Below are 8,780 nucleotides of genomic sequence, written 5' to 3' on the forward strand. Positions count from 1 at the left end.
AAGAACACCGTGAATTCATTGTCCCAGGAAGGGGAAACTTTATTGACACATTCCTGGGGTCAGATACATCACATGATCACACTGACAGAACCACAGGCACATGGACACAGGCAACAGAGCATGCATTTTCCCTTTCGTAAAGCCAAACTGATCGTCATGTAACACATACTCAGTTTTCATTTCCTTTCTTCTGTATATTATACTCGTTAGCAACTTGAGTGCGTGACCTGGTAAGCTGATTGTGCGATAACTCTTGCACTTGTCGGCTCTTACTATCTTCGGAATTATGTGAATGACATTTTTCCGAAAGTCAGATGATATGTCGCCAATCTCCTGAGTTATATCGCGTACACAAGGTACAGAAGGATAGTGCATTGGATATACGTAGAAGGACAGTGCTTTGACGGAGCTGTCATTTGTCCTTAGGTGATTCATGCGAAAATGTTTCCTACGTGATTATGGTCACACGCCTAAAGTTAACAGACTTTGGACGGGGAATTGTCGTCAGTGCGAGACGATTGGGGCATTCCATTTAGGAAACCGTTACGAAATTCAGTATTACAAAATCCTCAGTGTCAAGAATAGGCCGAGAATAGCAAATTTCAGGCATAACCTCTCATCACGGATTTAACACCGGGAGCAGTGTAGTCATTGCTGACAGGCAAGCAACATTGCGTGAAATAACTGCTTGAATGAATGTAGGACGTACGACGAAGGCAACCGTTAGGATAGTGCGGCGAAATCTGGCGTTAATGGGCTAGGGCAGCAGACGATCGACAGCACAACACCGCCTGCAGCTCATCACCTGGCCTCGTACCCATATCCGTTGGACCCTAGACCGCTGGAAAACCGTGGCCTGGTCTGATGAGTCCCAATTTCAGCTGGTAGGAACTGATGGTAGGGTTCGAGTGTGGCGCAGATCTCACGAAGTTATGGACCCAAGTTATCAACAAGCCATGATGCAAGCTGCTGGTGGCTCCACATTGGTGTGGGCTGTATTTACATGGAATGGTGTGCGACCTCTTGTTCAACTGAACGGATCATTGACTGGAAATGGTTACGTTTACCTATTTGGAGACCATTTGCAACCATTCATGGATTACATGTTCCCAATCAATGATAGAATTTTTGTCGATGACAACACGCCGCATGAGTGGACCACAGTCCTTTGCGAATGGTGAGAAGCACATTCTGGACTATTTGAGGGAATAATTTGGCCACCAGATAGTTGGACGTGAATCCTATCGAACATTCGTGGGATTTAATCGAGAGGTCACTTCATGCACAAAATCCTGTACCGGCAACTCTTTCACAGTTATGGTCAGCTATAGAGGGAGCATGGCACAGTACTTCTACAGGTGACTTTCCAGCGACTTGTCGAGTCCACGCCACGTCGAGTTGCTGCACTACGGCCGGCAAAAGGTCAGACACGATATTGGGAGGCATCCCGTGACTTTTGTCACCTCACCGTATATAACGTGCCTCTTACTGATACCTGCTCTTCTGGCAGTTAAAGACAGCTCTCGACGAGCCGTTACTGGCGCAAAAAGCATCTCAGTTGGCCCATTGTGGTGTGATGGATCAACTTACACTCTTCTGACAAGAATATTCTTAGGCAGTATAGGGAGTCGAGCCCGAGTCTTTCACGTGAAACTACTTTTGGTATCTTGGCTGTGAAAGCGAAACAACCAGACTGCATCAGTGAAACTTTCTTTCGTTGTTAGGAATCAAAGTCATTAAGAATGAAGTTAGTAACAAGTTCCTAAACATTTTGTGGACTAGGGTGTCAAAAAGGTCAACATCATAGACCACATACTTACAGATATGGACAGGGAAAATTGTAAAGTATTTATAAGACATCTTGACACCACTGCCTCACGCCAAGTTAGCTGTTTCGAGGTTAGCTGGTGAAGCTAAGAATAATTTTACAGTAGATGAAGAAATTTCACATAGATGCAGTTTTGTCTAAGGAGAAACAGCAGACTGTATAATTTGCGCAGTAAAGGTTCGGTACCAATGGGATGAATAACTTTACACTGTTGTCAGTAAACTCGATGTCCAACAAATTTGGTACACCAAAGGAATTTAGTGCTTCCGTGAAGAGAATCTGACATTTTCAGGGAGGGCGCTGCAGTTGTTGGGAAGTTAACGTCAAACGATTTTACGCGAGGGCGCCAGCTCGTCGGACCGCAAAGTTGAGAGAAATGCGAGTGCTTCTCGTAAAGGCAGAGAGAGGTAGGAGGTAGGCAGCATCTGGTCGTCGCTGACAGCTGCGCTGGTGGATTTTGGGGGGGGGGGGGGGGGGCGTCGCGCCGTTATGCAGCCGAAGGCAGCGCTGTTACGGCGCATCGACCAACCAGCTGCGAGCAGCCAGTTAATGGCTGTCCTGCCTCTCTTCTGCGGCGCATCAGGTGTTCGCAATACGCCGACTGAGCTAGCGAGTCGAGATTGCTGCAGAATTCTCCCGAGAGACAGGACAGTCTGTGCTTCTCTTTCGTAAATGAAGGACATAAAAATAAGACGGGGTTAATTTGATAAATCTGATAATATGATGATCATGTATTACATATTGCTTTATTGTCAATACTGAACATAACAAGAAGCATAACTGACTTTGTTCTGTGACGTACAGTCGTAAGGAAACAAAAATAGTGAAGATAAACACATTTCCTCTTGACAAACAAACCGAAGAAAGAGAAAAAGATCCTTACAAAAGATTTTATTACAAATAAAATACAGTTTCTTCTCGCTGTCATCTTGCATAACAGTGTTCATGAATCAACTAGCCTTCCTCTTAATTGGAGACACTTTTCAATGCAGTTAGACATACTCCTTAACAAACTGTCCAAATAAGCCTGGGATATTGTCTCATTCCTTCACAATGGCCTCTATGATACCCTGTGAGAGGCTGTGGGACCTGACGGTTCCAAACTGCTTCTTTCAGCACGGCCCAAGCATTCTCAATGCAGTTCAGATATGGAGAATAAGGAGGCCATTCCGTCCGACTGATGCTGTGCTCCATTGCGGAGACTGTGACGATGGGGTCGTGCACTGTCGTCTATCAATGTGAATTCTGTTCCAATATGTTCATCAAACGAAGCGAGAATGAGTGCAAAGATTTCGTCCGAATACTTAACACCAGTCATCCACCCTGTGTAGGCACAATGAGCGTCCTGCGGCTACACGTGTTTCAGCCTTAAAACACGACGAGATGGACCATCGACGGCGGAATTGCTTCACGGCCGCCGCCATAGCACACTGCTCCACCCTCCTCAGCATCCGGCGCCGAAGGACGGCCGCAAGTATCGCTTCGTGCTGCATTATATTGTCTTTTACAGGGTTTTTAGCGGCAGCAGACGATGGGCGCAAGGAGAGGTCATTCATCGACTTGACGCTTGCATGTATGTTCTTTCAAGTCCAGGTGGCTTGCAGTGCCGCCATCGAAATCAACTTCGCCTCTGTAACTCACACGATGATCATTCAGTCTCTCTTCCCCCAGATTCACAGATCCAGAGGACAGAGCGGCCACAAGAGCAGCCAGAGGGTATCACGACATCGCGGGACGATGAGGTATCTTCAAATACCGCTCGATGAAGAATCTAAAAAGTGTGTCTAGTAAATACTCATTTGGGCTCGTTTAAATATTTGCGTTTGCCTTTCGGCAGTGCTTCAGCACCCGCAATTTTCAAACGGTATTTGAAGACTTGCACTATCTGTCTTTTATACTACAGTCACGACAATCACGATACAACTTCGTGAATGCAATTGTTCCAGTTTGATACGCGATTATTGGAATCTTAACCCCAAACCCCTTTTAATCAGATGTGCGAAGGTTCTTTAGAACTGCTATTGCTTGTCAGATGATTTATGAGTCACTTTAATGTAATAAACCGAATTCATTGTGATCCTTCTTCCATTTAGTAGTCACTGAATTCCCAGTTCATTATTTTGGAGGGGGTTCCATTACTGTATATCAGATGCCGGCCAGTTAGTATACGTTTAGACTACCCAACCCAGGCCAACTTACAAACTGTGCGAAATTTCTCAAGGTACCGCTGTAAGTAGGCTGTTTAGGCTTTTATGTTGGTAACGCCACGAAACGCTCTATATGAAAATCACTGTCTGTGTTGTGTGCAGTCTGTGGCTGGTTGGCATTGTTGGAATATTCGCTATTGTAGTGTTGGGCAGTTGGATGTGAACAGCGCGTAGCGTTGCGCAGTTGCAGGTGAGTCGCCAGCAGTGGTGGATGTGGGGAGAGAGATGGCAGAAATTTGAGAGCGTACGATCTGGACGTGTGTCCATCAGAAAGAGTAAATTTGTAATCCTGTATATCATGAACTGATATGTATATTATGACTTTTGAACACTGTTAAGGTAAATACATTGTTTGATCTCTATAAAAATCTTTCAGTACCTAACTATGCCTATCAGTAGTTAGTGTCTTCAGTAGTTAGAATCTTGTATTTAGCTGGCAGTATTGGCGCACGGTGTATTGCAGAAGTTCGAGTAACGAAGATTTTTGTGAGGTAAGTGATTCATGAAAGGTATAGGTTATTGTTAGTCACGGGCATTCTTTTGTAGGGATTGTTGAAAGTCAGATTGCGTTGCGCTAAAAATATTGTGTGTCAGTTTAGTGATGATCAGAATAAGTAAAGAGAGAAATATCTGAGTACGTTCAGTTTTGCTCAGTTGTTTGAAAATCAGATAACGTAAGGGGTTTACCAGCACAGCAATTCATAAGATACCTCACTGAAATCTTCTGATTTTTTTCTTGTAGTTTGTGTAATTAGTGTAGCTATTGTTTATTGTTAGAGCGTAATTGTAGAGAGAATTTCCTTTGTATTTGTAGTTTTCATTGTTGTGCAGTAAAACAGTTGATGCATGTAGATTTGCACCAAGTATTTCGCAGCTGCGCTTGCAATTAGCTAGATATTATTTTCAATGCTATGTTAATGTGTTTTCTTATTTTTAGTCTTCAAATTGTGCTTTTCTTGTTATCGTGTGAAATACGTGATAATTATAGCGTGCGAAAAACGTAACGCTAGGCTTCCAAGTAAATTGAGAAATGATAGTGACGACGAGTGTAGTTATCAGCACCACCGTGTAATGAATTAACAGACATTCAAAGTAGTAATTTGGTAACTGTGCATAGGTAAATGGAGTTGGCGGCAAATAATGGTGTAGACAGTGAAACAATTAGTGAACAAGGAAGCATTATCGATCGATCGGTCGGGAACAACTCGCCTCAGGATTCCGAAATGACAGGACACAACCTTGCAAATACTGTAGATTCAGACTTTGCGTCCTCACCGTTTTCTCAAATAAGTCAAGACACATTTTCTGATTTTCAAAATGCGAATATTGCCTGTTCAAATGCACTGCCGAATAGCAGTGCACATGTTTCAGACACCAGTGCATTGTTATTACAATTAAAGCAACAAATGGGACAAAAGCTTCAAACGTTAGACACAATCGAACAAAATCTTCAAAAGTTAGACACAATGGAACAGCACCAGAGACAAACACAGCAATAGCTTCAAAAGCTCGCTATGCGACTCGCCGACACGATGACTTTGACTTTAAGCTGTTCATTACTACAAGTAAATTCAAAACGTTTAAGAATTCTGTCAACGACATTCATCCACAAGTGTGGCTTCATCAATTCTCTCATTGTTTTCCTCCCAATTGGTCATTAGAGCACAGATTAGAATTTATATGTGGCTATTTAGAGAATGAACCAACTGTAAGAACGCTTGAACAAACATGTGAAGGTTTAACTGCTGAGTTACTTAAAATCGAATCGAAATGTCAAAAAGTCTGTAATGACGTAAAAACACAAATTTGTTAGCATTTCCAACCAATTTTTTCGCGTCATGAAAATGCATTACAGAATCACGAAGCAGCCAGAAAGGAACTGCGACACCTTGCAAACTAAAATTGACTCAGTTGCATCTACCGATTCGGTTAGGCAACTTGCAAAATCTCAGGAAAACTTAAAGGACACTGTAGATACGTTTTCAACACAAATGGACACTCTTAAACTTGGTTCAGAAAAACGCACTGAGGAAATCAGTTCATTATCGGAGAAAGTAGCCGAACTTTCGGATCAGTTCACTAACTTATCTATAAAGGTAGATGATGATCTGAATGACACAAGACCAGTAGCCTTCACTGACAGAGAAGAGTATGAACAAATTAAGAAACTTAAACAAAATCAAAATCAAATTAATACGCAACCTAAAAGAGAAATCCGGGAAGTACAAGATCAGTTGGCACAAGTAATACAAGAATTACATATTTCAGAGGACACTCGCTCTCCAACACGGGAAGAGGGACTTAGTAATACGCAAAAGCCACAAAATAATAACACAGGGCATTTCGGAAATTATGAAAGAAATTGACAAGGTGCATCGAATTTTGAGATGGAACCGCCAACACGACGTAACAATGACCGATATGCGACTCGCCGAGACGATGTCTTTGACTATAAGCTGTTCGTAACTACACGTAAATTCAAAACATTTAAGAATTCTGGCAACGACATTCATCCACAAGCGTGGCTTCATCAATTCTCTCATTGTTTTCCTCCCAATTGGTCATTAGAGCACAGATTAGAATTTATGTGTGGCTATTTAAAGAATGAACCAACTGTAAGAATGCGATCGGTCATTCACGATTGTCACAGTGAAGGAGAATTTTATCATGCCTTCCTCTCAGCATATTGGTCTCAAGCTACACAAGACCGAGTAAAACATAGCATCATAATGATGAAACATTTCGAACAATCTGAACTTTCCAGTCTTGTGAAATATTTTTAAGACATGTTGCATAAGAATCAGTATCTGTCAAACCCATACAGCCCTTCAGAACACATCCGCATTTGCTTAATCAAATTGCGTGAACATTTACGACATATTATTGTGGCATGACGTTGCAAAGACGACAATGAAGCTTTCCAGGGACTGTTACAAGAATTGTAAATTGACACTGACAATCATGGGACGCGAAAGCAGGAACACAACAATTACAGATCACATCCGGAAATTGACACTGACAATCATGGGACACGAGAACAGGAACACAACAATTATAGGTCACATTCGTTACAATTCCGCGATGACAGAAATAATAACTGGACACGACACGTCTATTCTTACAACGCAAATCGAGACCGAAACAGACACCAGCCATATGACAACCATTAGCAGAGTAAAAATAATTACAGAGAAAGATCGCATTTCCATAGTAATGAATATGACAGAGATACCCATAGAAACAGACAATATGGGAACCAAAACAGTTATTATCAAGGGAGACAGAGTAACTTCAGACACAACAGTTCAGCGCGCAGTTACGATTCAGAGAGAAATTTTCCACCACGTGACCAACAAGAAAGAAACTATGGAATCTACCGACATGACGACAGACGATATAATCGTAACGAAACACCTTAACTTCATTAGAACTGGCGGGATTCAAACAGGGCAGGGCCCTCTCGACAAGGTGAATTTGTAGAAGTTAGGTCTCCTAATCCTAATAACGACGCGCGCCAACAAAGAGACAGACAATGACTCGCATCGCAGGCAGCCACTTGCCCCGGCTCGCTCAGAGAAAAATAACATAGATGCTAACATTAAGAAAAATTTTAGCATTCCTTACCAACGTATACAACATGATAATTGCTTTGAAGTTGAAACTCTGCGTACTAGGAAGGGTAAAGGTTTACACCATATTTCACATGTAAAACCGTTTATTGAAAGATAATCTGCTTTTTAACGTAGTCTTTGCCATAAAGTTTTTCACTTCATTACTAGTACGCTTTGTCAGATTTAAACTGTTAACATGCAACAATGTTTGAAGTTAACTATCCAGTCAAGAACCAAGAGAAGTGATTTAAACAGTAATTACGAATGCATTGTTATCATGAACAGACATTCTTGTTTGTTAGTTGCACGATTACGTAACGAATATATGGCTTACATACTTAGAACATACACTGTTAATGAGATTTTAATGCAACATTTTGGTTTACTTGAAAAGACTTTCTTTATTTGAAGTACTTTCTGTGAGATTAAAGATGACTTAGTATTTGGTTTCTTTGACAGCTACACGATTATATCACGACGCTACTAATGTGTGACACAATTTACATTGCTGCTTTTGCAGTGTATCTGTTTTATATCTGCACAGGTTTTCTATATTATTCTGGAAAGTAAAGCGTGTTTTAGTAGTAACTTTGTGGTATAGCTACAATGAGAAAGCCTTTTCCATAGCACAACAATATGATACAATAAAGTACTTACTTCATCACGGCAATAAGCATAACTACGATATCTATACGCAAAGCATTTCACTTTTGTTTATGATGAGGTAAGTACATTGACTTCTGCAGAACTTAGCTTATGGAGGACGATAACTATGACACTTCCACAGAATTATCTTATAGCAAGACGCACATTTAGCGCTAAAGGACACACATTTGAGTGATTTATTTTTGTACATAAACATTTATTTTTAAAGATTTTTGAATCACAAAGATACAAAGAAAGTTTTCGGTGATACATTTCATTTGATTGATGTAATCTGTAACATCTGAGGGTATAATTACATTAGTCCTCAGGGGGTACATGCCTACTTTGTGTGCTAAGCGTGTGGCGAGCGCTAGGAGCCCTAGCTAATATGGTATTTGCTTATACAACTTTACACATCGCTACCATATTTCTCTAACGCAGAATTACACAGCTATCTGATTATTTAACAGAGAAACAAACATTTTTTGT

The sequence above is a fragment of the Schistocerca nitens genome, chromosome 4 (assembly GCF_023898315.1).
Source record: "Schistocerca nitens isolate TAMUIC-IGC-003100 chromosome 4, iqSchNite1.1, whole genome shotgun sequence".
Taxonomy (NCBI): Eukaryota; Metazoa; Arthropoda; class Insecta; order Orthoptera; family Acrididae; genus Schistocerca; species Schistocerca nitens.